The following is a 12,541-nucleotide window of genomic DNA, read 5'->3' on the forward strand; positions in this document are numbered from 1 at the left end:
GCAGCCGGTAATTCTCCCCCAACCGGTGGTGTCTGTGGTCGTCGGGATTTTTTTATCCTTACCCGACAGTAAGGCGGTGTTTCGGTCAAGCACGTTACCTGTTGCCGTTCACTGACGAGACGTTCACATCCGTCGGTCGGCAGTTGTGGTACTACGGCGTGGCAACAGTCCCCCGGCGAGGTGTCAAGAGTTGCCTGCATGGTTCGCCAGCGGTTTGTAGCTATAGAGGTACGCGCCGCGTACGCCCTAAGCGTACTTATCTCGAAGGGATAAGGGGCTATGGACACTCTACCTTTTGGCCTTCTCTCAGCTTTTGGGGTGTGATCACCCGCTGGTTAGATTCACATTGTGAATATTCCTTGATTTGAACATAACCACCTTCAGTAACAGGCGCTACTCTATAAACATAATATCCACAATCATCATTGTAGCTAGAAGACTTATATTCGATGATGTGGGCAAAGTTGCATACGTATTTAATAGTTTTAATCCACAGTTCGTGTATATTTTATATAGTTCTGGAGTCAGTAGAGTGTGTGTAATACTGCCCATGCTCAAAATATACGTTTACATCTTCGAGTTCAAAAATCTTGGTTTTAAATCTTTACTAAAACAGCATTATTCTTCATGCTGTCACAGATATTTATTATGTAATATATATTGGAGTAAATAATACCACCACCACTGTTTCCAATTTTTGCGGTGCAGAATTCTCACATGAACAATTTCGTAATTCATCTCCTGACCATGTATAACCACGAAGTGCCATCGCTGCTGATCCTATTACAGGATCCCGAGAATTGATCAGTGTGGTCCAGTCAGTTCACTTATCAGTTTTTGGTTGGTGGGCAGCGGTCGCTGAGCTCTGCTATTCTTCAGGCTCTGTCCTAACCTGTTCGAGTGTTTTTACTTAAAATATAAGAACCGCACGAACTTATGACTCGACCCAATATGATGTACTTCGTGGTTATTAGAGACCTGTGAATTGTTGGAGATGTATTTAACCGATGCATTTCAGTTTCAGGTGATCATGAGGAGAGTATCAGCCAATGTTGGTGCAAGCTTGGCTGGGTACACCATGAAATAAAATCGTACGGAGGAGTTTACAAGCCACGGTGGAATGGATGATTAATCTACTATCATATGACCGCCACGTCAATTAGATGAGTATCCAAATTTCGTTTCCTTTGTGTAGATAGTACTTACTTTGTATTTATATATTTATACATGCAACTACTTATCCTTAGTAAGGCTAAATAATGCCACGATCACAGAATTTGAAGAAAACCACAGCAACTTTAGACTAATTAGAATATCGTATTAGTTATGGGACGCGCATTATTCAATGGTACTACGGGAAGACATAGTCGTCACACGTATCAATATCTGCGTTCATTTAAATAAGAGGGGCAAAAATCTTTAAAATAATTCCCGCTGATGTGACTGTTCAAATTAAATGTACACTGAGTTGCCCAAAAATGCGGGAAGGGGTGGCCGATTAGAAAATATGCCGTGTATGACACTGAGCGTGGCGGCTAGCTGCGACGTAGCTGAGCAGGCTGTCACAGACACCAGGGACATGAAGATGGCGACACCTTGCCAGTTAACCGACTTTGAACGTGGGATAATAATTGAGCATGGCGTAAGGATCTTAGAATCGCAAAGATTATAAGTGATTTCTGGTTTCCGAGGTCAACAATTTCGAGAGTGAATCTTCAATATCGAAGAGAGAACGTTAACAACCGCGTCAACTGCTGCACGAGAAGACCACAGGTGTATAATGAACGGACGTTACGTCGCACTCGCAGAACCACACTGGACGATCCAGGGGTATTCCTGAGTCAGTCCACCGCCCAGAGGAATTTTGGGAGCCATGGACACATTTCTAGTACAACTATAAGCAGGCAACTTCACAACATGGCCTTCACGAGCCGCTGACCAGCACTTGTCACTTTGCTGACACCTCCACACTGAGCTCAACGATGTTCATGGGCCCCCCAACATAGGCAATGGACCAAGGAACAGTTTCGGCGTGTGGTATGGTACGATAGGTCCCGGTTCCAGTTGCACCGAGCTGACGGGCGTGTGAGAGTGCGGTGTATGCCCCATGAAGCTATGGATCATATATATCAACAAGGGTATATCCAGACGGGAGGTGGTCCAGTTCTCTGCTGGACGGCGTTCACGTAGTCACATTAGGCCCCATTGTCTAGCCATGGGGAGCACAGAGATGTGCACGTTATGTGGACATTATTTTCAGATCATCTGCATCCTGTCTCCCTAGGGTACCCTGACGGAATATGCCATGTTTCAACAGGAGAATGCGACATGTCACCGCTTTGTGGTGGTACGCAGGTGGTTGGAAGTGCACTCGAGTGAAGTTACGACCATGGATTGGCCCTCCAGTTGACCGGATCTTAATCCAATCGAGCATTTATGCGATGGTGTCGATGCTGACGTAAGCTCCATGAACCCCGCACCTACTACACAAGACGGACTGTGGGTAGCAGTGCAAGATGCGTGGGTCAAGATCCCTCCATAACGATTCCAGGTCTTTGAAGGGTACATGCCACCTCGTACTCCTGCCGTATACAGGGCTCGCGCGGGAGAAACTCCTCTTTAACATCACATTCATTGCGTTCCCATGGCTTTTGGCCACTCAGTGTATCTGGGAAAGGATGTTTTCAGCCTCTCTTCAGAATCATTTACCAGGTAACATTAACGAACTCGAAGATATCAACAAAACCACATCACCAATAAAATATACACGTGCTATGGCTAAAGGCACCACACTTTTCAGAAGTAGGTACTGTTATATTCTCATGCAGAGCACAGTATCTAGACGTCCTTCTAGCAAGTATTGGCTACGACACAATGCTCCTACTGTGGAAATCACTTATTGAACGTTGTTATATTCACGGTGGTAAGAACACCAATGAAGGAACTTGTTTAAATCTGCAGTGATTCCTTACAATAAAGATTCCCAGTGCTGGATGTTTTGAAGCTGTCTCTTGTTAGTCCGACATACTTAGAAATTCAACGGGAATCTACGTCTCTCCATTTTCATGGGCATATTTACCGTATACAATGTATTGAATGGTGCCTCGACTGATTCCTATCATATAAGTCCAACTTCAACACGGGAATATAGTAAATTATGAAAGTGTCAGTGTGTTATCAGTCCCCCATATAGGAGACAAGGCCAAACGGATACACCTACAAAGACTCACATCCCTCCCAGTTGGGGGCCTGCGGGACGTCCCTAATAACACCGCCACCGAACACTCCACACCGCGCCGGGTCTGTTGCCGCACCGTAAGAACTCCAGAGCATCCCGGCAGACACGACCGCGAAACCGGCGGCTGGCAAAGAGAAAGTGAATGACCCAAACCCCGTCTCTCAGTCGGATAAAGACAAAGCAATCCCGACGCTCAGAGACACCCCTGGTCAGACGAAACAAGAACGAGACCATTGTTCACCAGCCTGGGGCCAAAACTGCGCCTGGCTCTCCTGACATTAACATTTCTTCAGGAACAAAGTATATGTCCGTGCCCCAGCCGAGCTTAACCGCTTGCATGCACATCCCCAGCTAAAAAAATTGTCCCCATGCGCGAAGCTATAACACCCGTTCAAAATCATCCGATATGGCACAGATGCATTTCACGAACACACCTGCTGTCCCCACATACACCCGGAGAAAAACTTAAACCCTCTTGTAAAGCAGAGAAGAGATGCTCCTGTTATCGGGCGTTGACCCGGCGAACATAAATACCGAGCTCTCACAAACAGCGCCCTAAACATCACCCCCTTCCACACAGGGGGACGTCCGGAGACATCGACACAGCAATCCATTTGGCATGCCCGTTGTTGGACACCCCGACAAGCATACGTGTGAACCGACCACAACATTCCTACCCCTCCCGGCAGCGAACTGGATTAGTGCGCCGGTGCTTCCCAGACGACGGGGCGTCCTTCATAACCGGCTGTCCACAGGGGAAAACTGGCACCGACACAACTGCACCGCCTATCCCTCCAATATACCCACGAAACCAATGTGCATCTCGTATATACTTTCGTGCAGAGACTTCGACAATCAAGATAAGGGCTTCCCTACGATGACGCCGACAGCACTAACCAAGCCCCTTTATAGACAATCTGACATCGCCTGGCAGCATGCAGCCCCTAAGAAATGGCCATAGGTAGCCGAGATGTAGGAACGAAACACTTCGATAAGACGTCAAACTGAAACTCCAAATGGTACGCCACAAAAAACGGACACGACCCCATAACTAACCATCATATCAGGGTTACAAACATTTATCCCGTCCAGCAGACTGAGTAAAACTCAGAATATCCCAAGACAGACATCGCACCGCACAATATGCCTTGCACGCCATGTAGTCAGGCAGTTAAGAAGATCACAGGTGTGAGTAACGACAGCACCCATAATACAGCGCAACAGAAATCCAGAATGCGAGTTCCGAGAAGACCCAGAACAGACACTGGCTCCGCCTAACTTGCTCAAGCGAGACCCTGCAACGCGGTCCCTGCGAGGGTTGTGATAGTCCATAAATCACACCTCCGCTTTGGATTTATCACGACTTATGGTAATAGTGATGATTATTATTTTATTGATGTATTAATATAAGAATTATCGAAGCTGGAAGGTCTCCTTATAGATCCTAATAATTTACTTTAAACAGGATATTGGGAAATAGACTAAATTCCATGCTTGAAAAAACCTGGGGGAAATTTTGTGATTAATTCGGGGATTACGAATCTAAGTCATGGATATCCTGAAGTCTGCGGCATAGCTAGCGATGAACCTGGAGTGGCAAGTAGGGGAAGGATCGGGATTTAGCTACATTCACTCCCTCGTATTTCGACAGACACACTGAAGGAACTTGCACATATCGGGACACACTTAGAAGGAAATCGCGAGCACGCGATCCTAGGACCATAACTATTGAACATTAAGTATTGCTATTGGTTTTTATGAACGGTTCAGTGTTGTAGCTAACTTGTTGATAATTGTACAACTATCGGGAACACTTGGAATTCTATATCGCATGGCAAATTTTGGTAATCTATGGCCTGCTATTAAGGCATAGTCCAACAACGTGTGTTTACGCAACCGAAAGTGTCTCTAAAATCAAGTGTTGTTGTCAGTGCTTAGGGAGGAACAGTGTCAAAGTGGTATACAATTTGTTGATGGTGAGAACCGGGAATAGGTTTTGCTACACAAAAACAGTGAAGGGCAATCTGTAACTGTTGCTCACCGGGCTCACTACAAATGGTATTGCATTCCTCGCAATCGTTTCCAAATGCCTTTTGTTTTAGAATTATTCAATGAACATAGGAAACCTTCCAGCACTTGTAAATATTTTGTGTGTAAACGGTATAATTTGTGTATTGGTGAAGTGCATTTGTACTGATATTTTCTCAATAAAAACCAGTTATTTCATAAACAGTGGAGAATTTATTAGAGTACCTACGTGTATACCCAACCAGTGCAATTTTTTCAGGGGGTTGTGAAAGGCCCAAAGAAGATGTTAGTACGCAGCCTATTGTACACGAGCAGGGAAAGAAGATTATCATGCTGTATGAAAATTCGATGGATCTTCTCTGCTGAAAACACACGGACATCTCACTTCATTATTTAATTTATTTTGTGTTATTCATTTATGTTTCATTATATTACAAATGGTGCCCAACGTTGGTGATATTTTCTATTACTTAGCTACATTTATTTGATTGCAACTGGCGCCCTACGTGGAACATACGTTTAATTTAATAATATTACAATGTGACACCTCGTTACCCGTCCCAAAAGCGCGCACAGTTGTCGCACACTACACCCATGCATCTTCGAAGGCCTAAAGTTCACGGATTTTATTCCTGAAACTACACGTTTTCAAGACCACGGCCGATCGAACCCTGTCCGCTGGACCCAGGACCCGGCCAAACCTCCTTCTGACACAGGAACGCCGCCCGATTCCAGGGAGACCCCACCCTCTCGCGGAGCACACGTTCACAGCATCCGGCGGATATCAGCGCACATGGAGACATGGAGACCCCCAGCAACAAAGCGCATGACCTGCATGTGGCACGGTCCACTACGACCCAGCACCACCACACAAATATATTTACTCGGTACCCCTGAAAGCCCGACTCGTTGGCTGAATGGTCAGCGTACTGGCCTTCGGTTCATTGGGTCCCGGGAATGATCCCCGGCCGGGTCGGGGATTTTAACTTTCATTGGTAAATTCCAACGTCCAGGGGGCTGAAATTCAGGGCAAATCTGCTCAATGTATACCGAGATGCAGTGAACCACGCCAACCTCAAGCTGCGCGCGCCCCAACCGGTGATGTATCTCCCAAAAGCAACAAACCGAGGACGAAAGCTTGAACATCAGGTCGGCAACATCTCCGACCTCACTTACATAGATGTGCCGGCCGAAATCAGCATCCACCCCGTCGAACACCACAACACACCCTGCTCCAATAAACTACTCCAAAGTGTTGCGCAACGAGATAAGCAGAATACCTCGAAACTCCACATCGCCAAAAGCAAAATCACCGTGAGGGAAGGAGAGAGGATTTGCTTTTATGCTGACTGGAGTTTCGCGGTATTCTGCTCGTCTCGATGCGCACCTCGTTGGTCAGGTTCATGACAGGAGTGTGCGTTCCGACTTTGGCCTCCCACATGAAGACCACGGGGGCACCTCTACGCTAGTGGGATCGGTGGTGTTGCCTTTCACGACGATAGAGATTTCGTCCTCGATTTGTCGGCCGTTGGCGGTGCTCATGATACCATTCAGGGGTGTGAAAGGCCATTGGGAGCTGCATTGTTGGGGGACGATGGAGGTTCATCCTCCGTCGGTGTTTGCCGTTCATTGGTTGAGCCATATGTAGGGGAACGTTGGCGTGGTACGCGATGTCTCGGTCTCAACGCCGGTTCAGGGGTACGCTTTGCTGGAGCGCAAAGGGCCGTGCCGCATGTATCTCATGCGTGTTCCTGCTGAGAGTCTCCGTGCCTTTAAAGGGAGGTCATTTGTCGTTGCCTGGTGAAGATTTTATCGGCCTTGGCTTCCGGAAAGGCTGTCGGCAGTGTCCGACCGCCGGCTTGCTTATTGTGGGCGCTTGGTTTCGTAGTGTGTTGTGGGTCAGAGCAATGTCTTCTGTTCGGTCCTTGTTCGGGTAGTAGTCTCCCGCTTTCGGACGGTGTTTCTACCTTCCCGTGCATGTGGCTGCATCGCTGCGCGCTGATATCGACTGGAAGCTGCGAAAGACTGCTCCGCCGAAGGAGCCGGGCGGTCCTCATGTGTAGGAATGTGGTTGTAGCGTTAACTCGTTTCGGCGGATATGTTAAGAGGGTCCAAGATCGTGAACATGTGCTGCTGCAGCAGTGAAATAGGTAAACTGTCGACCGTGAAAACTGCATGGGTCTAGGACGTACCACTGTGCGCCCTCTGGGCAGAGTAACGAGGTAACTCCACTCGCAGGCGCCGCACTCCAGGAACTCGGCTGAGCCATTGCCACTCTATCTGTTGAGTCTCCTCGTGATTCGCATTCGATATTCCTCACACCCGTGATCTTGTTAGTCGCCTGGCTACAATCCTTCGAATGCGTATCGTGCGGGGCGCTGACTCCCATTCGAGATTTTAAGATTTATACAGTAGTCTGGCCGGGATAAATATTTACAGCCGTGACACGCTATTTAGTTTCGCGATCGTGTCGCTTCTTGCCGGCGTGCCATGGGAGTCGCTGCTTCACGTCATGCTGAAATGGCTCCTTCCCATGGACACTCTTACGTTTCATGTATCGGAAAGTGATCACCCGCCGATTAGTGTCACATTGTGAATATTTCGTGACATGATCACAATAAAATATTCAGCAACTGGTCGCCACTGTCCAAACACTATATCCTCAGCCATCATTATTGATAGATGACCAATCTTCGATGACGTGGGCAAATTTGCATACGAATATAATAGCTTTAAGACATAGCACGTGTATACTTTATATAGTTTTGGAGTCCGTAGTGTGTGTGCATTTCTGCCCATATTGAGAATTTGTGTTGATATCTTCGAGTTCATTAATATTGCCCTTTAAATCTTTACCTAATCCAGCATTATTTTACATGCTTTCCCAGATATATATTTTATGTTTTCGACTTCTGTTGTGTAGAATTCTCACACCAAAAATTTCGTAATTCATCTCTTGGCACAAAGAGGACCTTCCATGCCATCACTTCTGATCCGATGAGAGGATCCCCGAGAATTGATGAGTGGGGTCCATTCAGTTCACTTACCGTTCATCGGTTGGTGTGCGGTGGTCGTTGAGCTCTGCTGGTCTGCGGGCTCTGTTCTGACCTCCGACTCATCCGGTCGCCTTGTAAGGCGTTACAAGTTCACGTCCCTTAGGACCAGTCCATGTAAATCATCGGAGAATTATGGGAAGAAGTAATACCTCACATCGGAAGTTCAGCTTAAAAGTAGATATACTTCGACGATACAAGAGGTTCTCAGGGAGAAGCTCTGCGGAAAGCTGCATTACGGAATAATCAATACTTTATTTCAGAATTATCAATGCACTTGACACATCATTTTAAGCCTGTAATAAAATGCTGTGATATTTTTAAATGATACCAATGTTTGTTATTATTAGCTTTTTTACTGAAAGTGGTTCATAACCTTGGTTTTAAATATAAAACAATTAACAGTAGGAATCTGCTGTAGGAGAGATGTTACGTAGTAGCTCTAAGAAGTACGTTCCTGCAGAAGATTCGAAGGAGGGACCTAATGGCTATTGTATGGCTAGACGAGACATGGATCAATGCTGGCCATACCAGAAGTAAGGAATGGACCGATGCCTCTGTGAAGGAAACGATAGCACGGCCAAGTGGACCAGGAGGATGACTGATTGTCTGCTACGTGGGATCAGTTGACGCGTTGATGCTCCTCAGGTCCAGGAAGATGGGCGATTACCACAAAGGGATGGACCACAAGAGATTCCGAAAGTGGTTTGAGGATCTTGAAACCGAGCAGCGTGATAGTGATTGATAGTCACACTGTCCAGCTTGATGACGCCCCAACAAACGTTAGTCGAAAGGACGAAATGAAGACTGCCTTCATCGTCATGGAATCAAGGCAAACAAGGAAATGAAAAAGGGAATTCTTATAAGCCTCACCAGGGAAAAGAAATCGCCAAGGTTCAGGGCCATGACGTCATAAGTCTGCCCCGGTACTACTGCCATTTTGATGGGCTCAAGTTAGGGGTTATGTTGCGGTAAACAACAAGCGATTAACCTTGCCAGAAGTACAGAGATTTACTGCTGAGGGAATTCAATTGAATAACGGCCGAAGACAGGAAAATTGCAGTTTCACACGTGAGGAATGAAATTAACACTACTATAGAAAAGGAGATGACTTTCGTCTACGAGGTGGACGAGCATATAATACGGTTGGAAGGATCCTCCAGTTGTAGCCTTTCCTCAACCCCCGACAGAAGCAGCAGCAGCGAAGGTGGGATGGAAGGGATAGAGCAACAGTGGATTAGGCCTACTGGGGATACCACTATAAAAAAAACGCGCCAGGTACTCTACCTCTGGGTGGTGTGGAAAAGAGTACACCTGTTTATGACCCCTCCCCCCTTGTCCTTTGAATAATGCCTTTCTTATATGTTTTATGCCCTTTATTTGTGCAAATAAGTTGTACAGAGACACAGGCTATAGGTACCAACCCTGTTAAAGATAAGCGAACATGAGACTAAGACAGTCACAGTCTGGTCAGGTAGTCCACAACAGAACACCGCGCTCTGAATGAACTAACAAGTGAGCCGAAAGCGAGGGGAAGAAGAAAGGAATGCAGAAATGTGGCAACACCGTGCGATGATCCTCCCTCCGGCCTTAGCTGTTAAAATACTTCTTTAAGTATTACGGTATAGGTCATTACGAACTTGTCGCCTCTCATTCACTCGAAACAGTATCTTTGTGTCGTAGGTGGGACTATTGACTTGGAGCGGAATTAATTAAATGATAAGGTCCATCTATATCGTAATTCGTTAAAAGATGACAGGGGCAAAGTGGAACGGAGAGTAATGTTAGAAACTTCTCATCAGAATGTGTTCCGTCAATGTTTTGGTAAATTATGTTAGCTACCTCCGCGAAAGTCACCTATCAATGTATAGTTTTGTACGCATAATATGTCAATTTTAACGGAAGAGACTCCTCAAGAATGTTCATTTCTATGAATCTGTGGCTAGAGCCAATGTCACCTATAGGGAAGGCCTCGCAATACGATTCGTGACGCGAAGGCGCAAAGGCCGAGAACAGGCCATGGGCATACGCCATGTATTCGTAATTTAAACACATCGACAGGATGAATTCTGTTCGAATCTACGGTTAGCTATCACACATACATCCAATTGGTTCAATCTTTATTTCTACCGAGCAATTACCATACCAAAACATGTAAGACATATTACTGATCATTTCTAACGCAGGGATTATTCCCCAAAAATAACCAATGTTTAAATTACGAAATTTTACACAAATATGTACCCGGCTATCATAATACTTCGTTTAGTAGTTTCCAAAATATTCACACTCCTTTAAAGAGAAAAGTGAAATACTGAGTAACCCACAGATTTTACAGTAAGTACTGATGAGTTCATATGCTAAGATATTTTACAAACTAAAAAAGCAGCGTCTTAAAATACACCAACTATAGGAATGGCATGCACAATCAATGACTCCACATATTTGCTTTAATAACAAAGTACTTTACATGGCACACAAACTTCCCACTAAAACAAGAACAACTTAAAACATAACAACTAAACTGGCATCCACTTTCAATCATACTATAATTACCTTATCAACGAATGAAATCCAGTACATGGCATAGACAACAATGTAGATGTTGATGAATGAAATGAAATGAATGAATACCAATTACTGAAAGTTGCGTAGAGCAATTACGGAAACATATCACATAATTTAATTTACGAACTAGTTGTCTGCTTTTAAGTTTAGTCATAGTTCTCAACTAAAAGCAGTCTGTACTCTGTTTACAAAATGATTGTCATAATCAGCAGTAAACACTATAATTCACTGCATTGTTTTCTTCTTTTATGATGGGTGATAATTCTACATTTAGCATCATAACTGAATTCCTCTACAAAATAATTAATTAATATATTGCCAGCTCTATGAAGAATGTTCAGCTGAATGAGATCTCTCGTATGCCTGGGGCCCTTGTGGCCCATAAAAGTGTGGGCAAACATTTCATAGTTATTTGTAAAAACACATTCAACTGACTGGAACGATGAAAAAACTGTGTTTTGAAATACATCTGTAACAGTTCATTCATAACTAAGAAAGAGTATGTTGTGCACAGTACTACATCACTGTGTGGATGACACAATCATCTTCTGTCGTTTGCGTTTATTAAGCTTGAATGGGCAGCAGAACTATCACCTGTTTAATCTCAGATAAAAACTTCACAGTAATCGCAGCTGTATCGTTTCATTATACCATAGGAGCAGTATCCACTGATGTCATGTAACAGAGGCCAATAATCTTCTTCAATCCCGTCCACATCATTTTCATCTGCTGTGCATTCCACAAATGCACATCATACTTCTGGTCCTCTGCACAATCAGCAATAGCAGCATCCAGTTCCATAACCCGCTGAAGTCGCAATTTACACTGAAGTAAATGGAAATTGCAACATCCAGACGGAGTGGTGCTACATTGCTGCAATTGACCATGCAGGATGAATGTTCGGTTGTGATTCGATGATTACACTTTCAGGTCCCTCTGACCGCATGTTTGGACAACAATCAGTACAGGATTTGCCCACCACGAGCTGCAATATATTGATGAATTCGTCGAGGCATGGAGTCAATAAGGCCCTGGATCGCTTCCTGAGGAATAGTGGCCCATGCTTGCTGCACTGCACGGGTCAGTTGTTCCAGAGTTGTGGGGTGGCTGAGGACGGTTGGCCAGTTGTCGACCCATCATGTTCCACACACGCTCAATAGGACTGAGGTCCGGGGATCTGGCGGGCCATTCTAAAGTTGTGCTGTCGTGGAGAGCTTCTCTGGAGATGCGTACAGTGTGAACCCGGGCATTGTCCTGCTGAAACATCCCATTAGCAATGTTCGCCATCATAGGGACAACCACTGGATTGAGTACTCTATCAACGTACTGTCGAGCAGTCATAGTGTCCTCAACAAGCACTAATTGTGATTTCACATTAAAGCCAATAGCTCCCCAGACCATAATACTTGGTGTTGGCCCCGTGTGCCTCTCGACAATAAGATCTGGGCGTCCCCTTTCCCCGGTACGTCGGCGCACACGATTCCGGCGATCACTGCGGGCAAGACAGAAGCGCGATTCATCACTAAAGACGATCCTATGCCATTCGTCGACCTATGTCGATCTTTCTCGACACCAGACCAGCCTTACACGTCGCTGTTGTGGGGTCAATGGAACACCTTCTGCAGGGACACGGGCTCGTAAGCCAGCTGCACGC

The sequence above is a fragment of the Anabrus simplex genome, chromosome 14 (assembly GCF_040414725.1).
Source record: "Anabrus simplex isolate iqAnaSimp1 chromosome 14, ASM4041472v1, whole genome shotgun sequence".
NCBI classification, from domain to species: Eukaryota; Metazoa; Arthropoda; class Insecta; order Orthoptera; family Tettigoniidae; genus Anabrus; species Anabrus simplex.